The sequence below is a fragment of the Magnolia sinica genome, chromosome 6 (assembly GCF_029962835.1).
Source record: "Magnolia sinica isolate HGM2019 chromosome 6, MsV1, whole genome shotgun sequence".
NCBI lineage: Eukaryota > Viridiplantae > Streptophyta > Magnoliopsida > Magnoliales > Magnoliaceae > Magnolia > Magnolia sinica.
In genome coordinates, this window is record NC_080578.1 from 12,592,563 (window position 1) to 12,606,210 (window position 13,648).

Sequence of the window (13,648 nt, forward strand, 5' to 3'; positions counted from 1 at the left end):
TGCCTAAATCAAGTCGTCATACATGGAACTCATCTATGTGGACACAACTTTAGTAGATCTCTGACTGGTGGGCCTACTGTTGATGACAAAATCTGGACCACTCTTCACTTCGCGCTGCGTAACTCTGAAGAACCCTGGTCCTGCACAAAGGGTTAACAAAGGAGATCCTGACTAAGCTGGGAGACTCTCCGATGCCTAAATCAAGTCAAGGGAATCTGGGTCTAAGTTGAAGAGTAGATGGAGAGGGCTAGATGTTACATACCTGTAACAATGGAGTCTTATTGTATTTATACGTAACCATCGGACGGTCTAGGTCTGTTAATCTCGGCACAATTTGCTCAATCAATAGAATTTTTGGATCGTAGAGATATTGCACACAATCCAAGGATCATGTAGCACATCCGTGGGCGGGGTTATCGATCACGTCTGCTTAAGGCAGTTGCCTAATTTAGCGTTTAAGGCATTCACATTCCGCCCTGGCCTCGATCGAGACATCTCTCTTTAGAGGAAGATGATGATGAGGGTGAGGACGAGCCCTCGGCTTAGACGTCCTTCTTCAAATGAAGATGAGGACCAGGACGAGTCCTCGGTTAGGCCGTCATTCAACAGTGGAAGCTCACCTTGCCTGACCTAGGGCCGGCGTCTAGAAACTTGTCTGCGCTCGATGTTGTGTACTTTTTCTGAGACCCTTCCGTTGGTTTGCTAGACGCGTACTGTGTCATGAGTCCGAGCCGAACTTTGGTCTGAACGGAGTGTGACTTAACTTCATTTATCTGTTAAGCATTCTGGATGCCTTCCTTCTGAACTCCGAATCAAGTGGTGGACCTATGCTGTCAAGTTGAGTTTTCCTGTAACTCGGAGTAGGAGTTTCGCTATGACTTAATAGATAACCCTTCCGTTGTGTATCACGTCGGATGTTCGTGTGTCCGTGTCCAATCGGATTAATATGATGTTGGCCCTCGAAATTATAAGGGGTTCGGATCTTCCCATAACACCTACCATGATATATGTGCCTTACATCGATGTTGTCCATCCGTTTCCACATATTATTTTATGGCATGATCCCGAAAGTAAAGCAGATCCAAATCTCATGTGAACCACACCACACCACACCACACCACACCATACCGTACCATACCATACCATACCATATGAAGCAGAGCTGGTCGATGATTAAAAACTTTTGTAGGCCAAAGAAGTTTGTGATCAAGTGATATTTGTGTGGTCTCTGCATTCAGGTCTTTGTGACCTAATCAACATGTTAGATTGCAAATAAACATTCCGGTGCCCCTAAGAAGTTTTTAATGGTGGGCATTCAATTAAGATTTGTATCTACTTCATTTTTTAGATCATGTACTAAAAGGAGCTCTTAAAATGGATGAGCAGCATGGATATATGGCACATGCATCATTGTGGGCCCCACAGTCAGGTGCATCTGCGGAAGCCACACTACTTGAGTGGCCAATCAACTTTCTAACATACTTGCGTGGTCCGCATCACTTTCTCCGTGCACTCTTTCGGACATTATCTGTAAAATATAAATGAAAGTATTTTTATTTAAAATTTATAAATAATATCAAATTAATATATATATATATATATATATTGCAATATTATCCCGAATATTTGCCCACATGGTGTGGCCCACCAGATGAGCGGCTAAGCTTGATTCGTACCAGCAGATATGGACTCTGCGGTTGCATAATGAGCGGGCGCATCAGGCAACTAGTCCCATTGGCATATCAGCGTCTCTCTTTTAGCTACTCTTTGTGAGGGAGGAGTTGACACACTGCCCCTGGAACCACGTCGCGTTTGTACCCTCCACATCGTCCACCATACATTTCTCACTTGTGTAAGGTGATCAGAGTCAGGTACCCTGCGCACCCCACCGGTGATTGCCCACTAATGAAAAATCACGTTGATTAGACAATCCTAACCATCTAATAATGGAGCGTTCCTCATCCGACGAACCGTGCGGAGTTTTATCGTTTAATTTCCATTTTATTCCACCCATTGAGATTTCTCAAACAGTAGTGTTGGTCGATGGCGAACGCGGATTGCGTCCTACCCCAGTCTCCTGCTGGGAACGGGAAGGGGCTCCGAGTGCTGTCATGTATAGGTTTCATCCACACCGTCCATCCATTTCTTCGTGGAATTTCATTGAAGAGGACCGGAATTTAGACATATCCAAGGCTCAAGTGGACCACACCACAGGAAGAATCATTGATAATGCTTCTCGCTGTTGAAATTTTCCTAGGGCCCACCATTATGTTTATCTGCCATCCGACCTATTCGTAAAGTAATATAGAACTGGATGAAGGAAAATAAATAAATATCAGTTCGATCTAAAACTTCTGTGGCCCCCAAGAAGTTTTCAACGGCAAGAGTTTAATCCTCATTGTGTGGTCCATCTATATCTTTTATCTGCATAAATTCCGTCCTCTTCCATAAACTTCCATGTAGAAATGGATGGACGGTGTGGATAAAACTCATACATCACGGTAACCCATGTAGTATTTTAAGGAATTTATGTTATATATCATGCGTGATGGGACACGCTTGATGAACAGTCCAGATCTTGCATAAAAGTGTGTGCCTGCAGGAGGCCTAGGCCATGCATTATCATCACGAACAGGGCTTGGACTGTTCGTTTTGGGTCCATCACGTGTCATGGCCGGGCTCTTGCAGGCTGGGTTTATCCAGACCTGGGCCTGGCCCAAGCTGGGCCAATTGATAACGCTAACAGACAGCGTGATTTTTAGATTATGGAAATCACACTACTTAACCTATCAAATGAACAGTTTAGATCAATTCCATATAGACACGTGTCACAAATGACTGGATGTACGTACGGGCCTCCATAAGTGATGTACCCGTAATAAAACCAAATGCAGGGAACGTCAGTTCAACATTGTCTACTTACCATTGTCCGGTCACTAGAAGACAATGACAATGAGTGGGCCCCATTATCCGATAAATATGTATGGACGAGCATTGTTCGATCGTGACGACACACGACAGATGATGCAGCCACATCTCATTCAGTATAGAGATCGTACATGTCACATTCCTCTTTCATAAATGCCATCCACAACAACAGTAGATGCAATCATCGGATCAGATTCTTGTTCTTGTGGCTCAAGGCAATTCCAGTTATTTTAAAAGCACGGGTGCTCGCACAATCGTTTCTATTTCATTCATTTCCTAATTTACAGACCTCCACATTCAGTCCACGTTTTCCTGTGGGGCCCACCAGATGAGCGGCCTCCAATAGACATGCGCTGTAGCGTCTCTATAATGAGCCAACAGGTGGATTCAGTCGGCCGTTCTAAGTTCTAGGTTTAGGTCGTTCTAAGTTCTGGGTCAGTCGGCCGTTCTAAGTTCTGGGTTTGGGTCGTTCTAAGTTCTGGGTCAGTCGGCCGTTCTAAGTTCTGGGTTTGGGTCGGATGGGACCAGACCAAATCGGCTGGATCTGTGAAATCTCAATCGGATCTAATAGTAGCTTCAGGGTCGGACATGAGCTATTGGTAGGGATGGGCCCAATAAAGCATGAGATTTTTTTATAAGAAATTTACAACCGTACGACCCATTGATGGCCCATTTACATTTGTAAGCCCACTTCTTTTTTTCCTTTCAAGATTAAGCCCCATACGTACGGACGGTTTCCCAAAGGTCGAAAATGCCCCTGCTTTTCCTCCCGCAAGAGATCGGCTGGTGCTCGAAGACGAGCGCTGACGCTCCTCGAACTCCGAGTTGTACGAAAGGTTCAAAAGATATCAAAGTTACATGGCCCACAGTTATGTATTTATTATATCCACAGCGTTGATCCATATTTCGAGATCATTTCATAGCATTATCCAAAAAGAAAAAAATCATACCCAAAGATCAACTGGCCCACACCACAAAGAGCAGCGGGAAAATTGATTTTCACCGTCAAAAATTTTGTAGGGCCCACCATAACATTTATTTTCCATCCAATCTATTCATAAGGTCACAAAGACCTGGATGAAGAGTAAAAACAAATTTCATAATGATCCAAAACTTCTGCTACCCCTAAAAGGGTTTCAATGGTAGGCATTCAATCCTCCACTGCCTTTTATAGTGTGGTCCACTTGATAGCTAAATCTATCTTATTTTTAGTCTCAAAACTTAATACGAGTTTGCCAAATAGATGGACGGTTTGGATATAACACATACCTCATAAAAGGACCCATAAAAAGGAAAAAAAAAAAAGAAAGAAAAGAAGCCAAGGGCCCATCCTAGGTTGTGGTTTTGAGTGTACTCTGGACCTAGACACATGTGAGATGGCTGTGAAAATTACCGAACCATTGTAAATGGTATTGGTGTATGGTCAGCAGGTTATGGCCGGAGAGTTAGCTAGTAAAAAGTCAATAATACCAAAGATCCTACAACAAAGTCATGGGTATCTGTAGTAACCTACCCAGCATACTCTAGTGGTGCTCTGAGCATAAGTGAGAATTAAGCTAAGAAGCTAACCTAGGAGCCTACAACAAAGTCATGGGTATCTGTAGTAACCTACCCAACATACTCTAGTGGTGCTCTGAGCATAAGTGAGAATTAAGCTAAGAAGCTAACCTAGGAGCCTACAACAAAGTCATGGGTATCTGTAGTAACCTACCCAGCATACTCTAGTGGTGCTCTGAGCATAAGTGAGAATTAAGCTAAGAAGCTAACCTAGGAGCTCCGAGCCTAACCTATTGGCGTACTATATATAGTGGTGCTCTGGACGGTGGTGAGAATTAAGCTAAGAAGCTAACCTAGGAGCTCCGAGCCTGTTGCAGCATAATACTATATGGAGGCAGAGGAAATTAGAATTAAACTAACAAGAGTAGATTTCTATGGAGAACGTTTTACAGTTTCTAGAGAGTTGGTGGCTGTGTGTTACATAAGAGTTCTCTGATTAGATAGCGGTCATGTTCTATTCGAATTTAGATTTTGTCAGACACTTTGTTACCGTGGATGATTATCTTTTTATCTTCCGACGGGGTCTTGCTATTTGCTTCAATTTTTCTATACTATTTGCTTTAATATATCCATGACTTCTGAATTTTTCATGGACATTTTTTTTGAAGTATTTTCCTTTGAATTAGAGCCCTAAAAAAGTCATGCCGTGCGGTAATTAATTATGTAAGAGTCCAGCAATGACAGGGCTTGGACGAAATTTTCTCTACACGCTAGAAGCGGATTGCGTAGTGAGTAACTCACTGCACTTGCGTACTTAGTAAACTTTATGAGGTCCACCATGATTTATTTATTTTATCCGCTCCGTCCATCCATTTTACCAGATAATTTTATAGCTTTAGCTAAAAAACGAAGCATATCCAATGTTCAAATGGACCACACCATAGGAAACAATTGAATTGAACTTCTACTGTTGAAAAATTCTTGGGGGCCACAGAAGTTTTGGATCAAGCTTATATTTGTTTTTTCCCTTCATCCATGTCTATATGATCTTATGAAAAGGTTGGATGACAAATAAAGATCACTGTAGGGCCTAGAAAGGTTTCAACAGTGGAAATCTTTATCCTCACTGTTTCCAGAGCTATGATCCACATGATCTTTGGATATTCTTTAATTTTGGGTTTAACCCCTTAAATAAGATGGAAAAACGGATGGACGGCGCGCATGGGCCAGAGATATTCGAGGTTGGCCCAACTGAGTTTACTCAGTACAACAAGAGCGTACTTAGTAACTCAGTACGCAATCCGATTTCCTTCACGTTAAGGTTTAAACATGCCTCGCATCTTGTGTTATAAGACAGGCGAACGACCATCGAGCCGTGCGTATGTCTCTGAGCGCCCAATCTTTCATTTTCCGTACAAGAGAGCCCGTACATGACGGTTTCTCAATCATTAATTTTGAATTCTCTTAGGCCAGGTGTAAACACTCATTGGCAAACGCACGGCAAACTTCTTTGACAAAAGAGAGCCCGTACTCTGACAAAAGACTTTTGGTCTCTAGATATGATCCATTGGCAAACTTCTTTTAGCATCCATTTGGATGCCACGATTAGAGGGTTAACATTTTTCCAATCATTGTAGTTTTAGACAATGGCTCATGACCTGTTAATTAAATGATTTTGATCTAAGTATATGCATCTCACATGCATGGGGATTTTTTTTTTAACACACGCACACATACCCTCACACACTCACGACGTAGTGGGATTTCACCACCCATGGGTACTCGAACCCTTGACCAGGTGTTGAAACTCCTTAGAGTCTGCCACCGGAGCAAGCGTAACGACCCACATGCATGTGAATAGCGTTGACGCATGATACCTTCTTTGCCCATAGCGGAACCATACAGTAAGGGAGAATGGCCAAAACACCAAGTTCGGTCAAGATGTGACCATGGGCTGACTTTGATGTGTGAGTCACTTTGCCGGTTTTTCCAACTTGTTTTATGGCATGGGCCTAAAAACAAAGGAGACCCAAATCTCAAGTGGTCTACACTATAAGAACCAATATAGATTGAATGCCTATTGTTAGCTCTCGGTTTGTTTTGGTCATGTGTGATGTGTGAGGTGTGCTAGTACTGGTTGTGCCGCTTGATTCAAACGGAACAACTTGATCCCAAGCTTTAAGATAGGCAATTGAGTTAAGTGCAATCTTATATAACCAAGACTAGAGAAGATCGGTCGCAGATTCAACCACTCACAAGATAATTATAAGTTAATGAGGCGACTATCGGAGGGCGAGGTTCTTCTTCCGAAGATGGGTTGCATATTACCTTTAGTACAAAATAACTTTTGTACGAGAAAACAATCAGATAAAAAGAAAATTCTTACGGCCAATCATAAGAAGCAACTACAAAATGACTTTATAAAAGAAAAATTGCTTGTATTGAAACTAGGAATAGTCTAGCATAAAAGCATAGACTTGATTACAGTTAAAGATTATTACTATTGGATTGCAAGTAGGGGTGTACATCGAGTCAAACTGAGTCGAGCTAGCCTTAACTCGACTCGGCTCGACCACTGCCTGACCTCAGCTCGAACTTAGCTCGACTCGGTTCGGTCAGCAGCTCGGGCCAGCTTGGGCTGAGTTCGAGTCGAGTTCGCCATTGAGGCATTTCTACAAATACCAGCACTGCACCTTCAAAATCCCTCTGTATGTGACGCAGGGATGAATGTGAGGAGGATAACTACTCCGAATCCACGAAGCTTCTCTGGACTCCTCACAGAGACTTCTCGAATCCACGAGGAAAGAAAGTAGAAAATAGAAATAAATTTTAAGAAATTTGAAATTGATTAATTGATGAATAAAAAACGAGTTCACAACCCTTTAAATAGGGGTACCAAGCAATGGAAAAGAAATTAGAATCGAACTACAACTCAAACTCCTAAATCCGCGACTTACTATAAATAGTAAACTTATTATTTATAGACGGTCGTAATGTCTACTAGTGCGCAAGGTTTTTGGCCAAAGATAGTAAGTGTCCTATTTGGCTTCACCAAACCGTTCTCCTAATTATTCTAAGCTCTTTTCACGTTAGGCGCAACTCCTAAAGCCCGACGGATGAAGAGTTATAATCAAACTAAAACTTACTCTTTATAGTAAAAACGAAATTAAAATAGGGAAACGACCGTCGATCCAGGGGTTTTTTGCAATTCCGGGCTGCGCAACCCAGCATAGCGGGGTTGGTTGGCTTCAGTAGCTCGTTCTACCCCAAAATCATATATTTTACGTCGGATAACTCATTCTGGATTGCAAGATACGCCCGATTTAAGGTTCGATGGTTTGGATCACTTTTGTAGTCGACCGGGCCTTTTCTGATCCATCTTGGCCATATAACTGTCCGTGACCCGCTCTACATCAGTATATGAAACAGAAGCAATTGTTTTACAAGTATTTTATCAAACACCTTCTAAGCAACATAAAAACTAAGAAAAACCAAAACAGAAAAAAAGAAAACGGTATTTGTTTCATATACATACCTTCCTTGCCACCAGCCACACTTCGTTGAGTCATTTTATCAAACACTTGGTGAGCAACATCAATGGCAAAGTAACTGAGTCACCGAACTGGTTCGATCCGAGTTCGATTCGAGCTGAATTTGATCCGAGTCGAGTCGAGCTAGGGCCTCCTCGAACTCGGCTCGAACTCATTTTCGAGCTCAAAAAATCAGCTCGACTCGACTTGAACTCAGCTTCAAACTGAGTCGAATCGAGCTTTTTCAAGTTGAGTCGAGCAAGCCAACTGAGCTAGCTTGGTTCGTGTACACCCCTAATTGCAAGTAAAGATTATTGCTACTAAATTATCGTGACCCTTATGGTAGAGTTAAGCTATAATAATGATAAGGAAAGATAATTTCATTATATTGGTGTGAAACGACTTACTTTGTAGGATTATTTGAAATTGATAGATCTTTCTCGTTACTGATTTCAGACATCTCTCTTTGTTTGATGGTTATGGCAGCTAAGTTGTCACAACGTTAGTCATGTACATCCTTCACTTTTTATTTTTATTTTACGCTAATCATTCTGACTATTCTTTTTGCTTGACCATGTCTTGTATCTTGGCGAATCAATGCTAACTATTAATTCATAAAAAGTGCTCTAAATATCTTTATTTATATTTCGCATGCTACCTATTTAAGCAATGACACTTGTTATTTTCTAATCAGCTATTCCAAAAATAGTAAAAAAATATGATACAACACATGTCAGTTACAGTTTTTAGAGGCTCACAAAAATTTTGGATCAAGTTGAAATGTGTGTTTTCCCTTCGTCCAAGTGTATGACCTTATCAACATTTTGTAATAGCAAATAAACATTATGGTGGGCCTATGGCAGGCATCCAATCACCACTTTTTCCCGTGGTATGGTCCACCTGAGATTTGATTCTGCTTCATTTTTGGTCTTGAAATCTCAAAAGAGCTGTCAGAACGGATGGACGGTGTCGATTCACAAAACATTCATTAAGGTGGGCCCTACCATCACGTCCCTACCGAACTGGGTGTTACCCAGACCAGACCGAATTCGCCCTGCGTCCGTTATAAGTAAGTCTGACTACAATCGCCCAGTACACGTAAGATAACGACCCCGAGCAAGCCCACAGCTACTACTATGGATGCGCGGGCCACCACCGTTTGATCGTGACCAAACCGGATTTAAGATCCACATTTCTGATTTTAGTGCATCGGTCGCACTTCTCATTCCCTTTTTCATCGATGAATACCATCCACAACGGTGGGCCATCATGGATCCGAATTTTCAACTTCATTTTTCAGAAGGAAGGGTATTTTAATAACTCGCATTTATTAGTGGAATTCAAGTGGATGGATGTCATGCAACACGTAAAGCTTTAAATCGTTTTAGATTCGAGCTATTTTATATTCGGCAAAAAGGCAGGTAGTTTGGTGGACTACCAAAATTAAATTATCCCGCATGGCCACGTGGATAAGTGCCATACTCACTTCAGACAGTAAGCCCCACGACGTACTGGTCATTTAATGTTCTCTTCATTTGTAGAAATAATCCCAACCGCTTGAAAAATAGACTTGATTGTAAAACCGTTGATTACTGATTTTGTCTGTCCATAAATCTAAAGGCACGGATGTTCTTTTAGAAATCAATATTCCGTGCGAAAATTTTCTGTTACCTGATGAACGGATCTGATCATCCATACGCATGACCTAACTAGCGGACTCTAATTTCGTCTTGGTAGTCCGTGGACGATGCATGCGCGGAGAAGCAAGGAGAACTCCGTGGAAATACCCGAATGGATAGCATTGCACCACATTGCCATGTCGGATGGACCACTAAGATTTAGGGACGCGGATTGCATACTACCCCCGCCCGTCCCTAGCTCCGAATGGGCAGTTCTGTGGGCGGGCCCACCGTGATGTATCTATACATCCAAGCCATCGGTCCCTTTACTCAGCATGAGCACAAAAATAAAGCCGTTCCAAAGCTCATGTGGACCACACAAAATAATAAGCTTGGCTGCATTAAAATGTACAAAGCATTAAATGCCAATTACATTAAATGCAAGAGTTATCTATGGTGTGATCCATTTGATCGTTGGATCTGTTTCATTTTTGTTTTGATGCCTAAAATAATTTAAGAAAAGGGATAGACGACTTGGATGTACAGATACATCATGTAAGGCCGCCCACAAAACTGCCCATACCGAGCTAGGGACAGGTGGGGGTAGTACGCAATCTGCGTCCAAGATTTAGTGGCATCGAACATCGAACAGAAGCGGATTAGCTACTAATAAGTTGAGCAGCGAGACTTGCCACTGAAATGATGTTACTAAGTTCCGTGGGCCCCCCTATGATATATGTGTTGTATCCACACAGTTCGTACATTTGGAGATATCATTTTAGGGCATGAGCCAAAGAATGAGACAGATTCAAAGCCATAGTGGATCCCACCATAGAAAACAGTGGGGAGAGCAATGCCTATCGTTGAAACTTTACTAAGGCCCACCATGATGTTTATTTGAAATTCAACTTGTTCACAAGTTTAAAAAAATACATGAAAGAAAGGAAAACACAAATATCAGCTTGATCGGGAACTTTTGTCCTTTAGAAGTTTTTAATGGGGGGTGTCACTCTTCCCACTGTTTTCTATGGTGGGGTCCACTGGAGATTTGGATTTGACTCATTCTTTTCCCTTTACCTTAAAATGACCTCTCCAAATGGATGGACGGCGTGGATACAACACATACATCATTAGTGGGGCTCACAGAACTTGTTGACATCACTTTAGTGGTGAGTCTTGCTCCTCCACCCAGCAGTATCTAATCCGCATCCTCATCTAACATCCTTTGATTATGAAAACGCTCCCGTACCGAGCGTAGGTATCTCCTGGGTTACTTTCTCTGAAATCGGTTTGCCTAATGAGTTACTCATTATGCTCTTACCGTACTGTGTAAACTCTGTTGGGCCGACCGTGAATGTATTTGGTACATCCACGTTGTCCATCTATTTTTCCATCTTATTTCAGGAGTTGAGACCAAAATGTAAGCATACCCAAAGATCAAGTGGACCATATCATTGGAAACAGTTGAAAAAATGACTTCCACCATTGAAACCTTTCTAGGGCCCACGGTGATGTTCATTTCTCATCCAACCTATTCATGAGATCACATAGACATGGATGAAGGGAAAACACAAATACAAGCTTTATCCAAAACTTTTGTCGCCTTAAGAAATTTTCAACGGTAGATGTTCAATTCACACTTTTTCCTATGGTGTGTTCCACTTGAGATTTGGACATATTTCATTTTTAGGTTGAAGCCTTAAAATTATCTGTTAAAATGGATGGACCGAGTGGATAAAATACATAAATCACGGTGGACCCCACAGAATTTACTCAGTACGCAATCCGCTTTCACTTTCTCTGACTTTGAATAAAAGATTTAACGTGCACGAAATCTACACCGTCCGTCCCAAAGAAGCAACACCTTTGGCGTTGATTTTAAAATGAGGATGATTCACACTCAGATGGGCCAGCGCATAAAATTATACTGAAAACATACATATCTCACGTGGTATGACCCACTTGAGTTTTAGAATAGCATGATCTTGGGTAGCTTTTTCATCCTCACGATGCATGTCAAATGAATGGATTAGATGGCATGTAAACAATACGGTGGCCCCTGTACCAAACTAATTTGGATTATCATGATTTTAGATATCATGGTTAAGATGATGCAGCGTATCTGATGGACGGACTGGATCTAATGGAAGTCCCACCCACGTGGCTCACGGTTTGCAAAAGTAACGTAGGTGAGTCGCAATTCTTCTACGAGAGGGGGACGCGGAGGCCAGGCCAGAGACGGACGGTCCTGTCAAGGGCTTTGTGGGGCCACTGTGATTTTTTTTTTTTTATCCAAATCGTCCATCTATTTTGAAAATTTATTTTAGGAGATCAGACCAAAACGAATGCAGATAAAAGGCTTGAGAGGATCACACCATAGGAAGTAGTGGAGATTGAATTTCTACCGTTGAAAAGCTCTTGGGACCCTGGGGCCACAAAAGTTTTGGATCAAGCTGATATTTACGTTTCCCATATGCACCAGGTATACGTGACCTTATTAACAGATTGGATGGAAAATAAACATCACGGTGGGCCGTAGGAAGGTTTCAACCGCGGGATTATTTTCACTACTACTTCCTGTGGTGTGGTCCAATTGAGCCTTCGATCTGCCTTCTCTTTTGAGCTAATCACCTTAATTGATCTTTCAAAGTAGATGGGCGGACCGGAAAAAAATCATATATCATGGTGGCCCCACATAACCCCTGAGGGGACCGTCCGTCCTGGTGGGGGTATCCCCGCGCCTCACGAGAGGCCGCCATGTCATCTTCGCCGTAACGTCCATGGGTTTTATTTTTTTTTTCGACACACGGCAAATGGATCGCGATTCGCGAATCAGAGAAGAGGAAACGCAGCTCCCGCAAGGGATTATTCGATGCGAATATTCTTTTAAATTATTCTTGCAAAAATGATACTCTGGTAGGGCATGGTGGTTGATAGGTAGGCATTAAGTAATTGTACATGTGGCCCAAAATCGACTCACATTAAATCATCAAAATCGCGTCACGTGACATATATGAAGTATATACCACCCTTGACCGGGAGTTGAAACTCCTGAGAGTCTACCACCCGGGCAAGAGTAAGTACTCACGACAAAGCCCTCTTTGTAAACGGTTAGGATCATTGAAAAATGACCCGACTCCAATGGCTGTAGTCCTTGATTTGGAAACATGACCCACCTGATTTTTGTTGCTCCATACTCCAATATGTACTGTACCTGTCTCACGTGTGCATTTTTTTACACACTCACACACCCCCACCCACACCACAAGGGCACTCGATCCGTGGTCTCAGTGTTGAAACAAAGCCTGTCTCATGTGTGTAGGTGTACACACATGGTCATTCCAATCAGGACTGCATGTACTTATTGTTGCTGCTGAATTCAGGCATATATCCACATGTGTAATGAATGGCCTGATTTTATTTATTATGTGCAAATAAGGGGGAGCTTGTCATAATCATGTTCGGCTCAAATCAATGTGAACCCTATGACTCTAAGCACAGGATTAGCTGGATTAGGACCAATTCGGTTAAGATTGACAGACTATTAGCCATCAATTGTTAAAAATGATTGGGCAATATATGAATATATGAAAGGAAGAGTTAGTCCTACTGGATAAGTCTTTTTTGTCAGCCAGGACTTTTCTTTCAACGATAATAGCTTAAATCATATTTCTTTAATGAAAATTAATAAAAAATTAAAGTTTGATCGTGGATTTTATTAATTTGGATATGACTGTAGTACAATTGGTAATTAAAAAAAATAATTTATATGCAGAAGAGATTATCGATTGTGGTATGTGCTAACGTAATAGTTGTGGTTTTGAGTGTACTTTGGACTTAGACACTCGTGCGATGGCCATGGAAATTATCAGTTTGTTGTAAATGGTCATGGTGTATGGTCAGCAAGTTATCATCGGAGAGTTAGCTGGTAAAAACTCAATAATATGAAAGATCCTATGGCAAAGTCATGGATATCTGTACTATACCAGCGTACCATAGTGGTGCTCTGAACAATAGTGAGAATTAAGCTAAGAAGCTAACCTGGGCGCTCCGTGCCTAAACTACTAGCATACT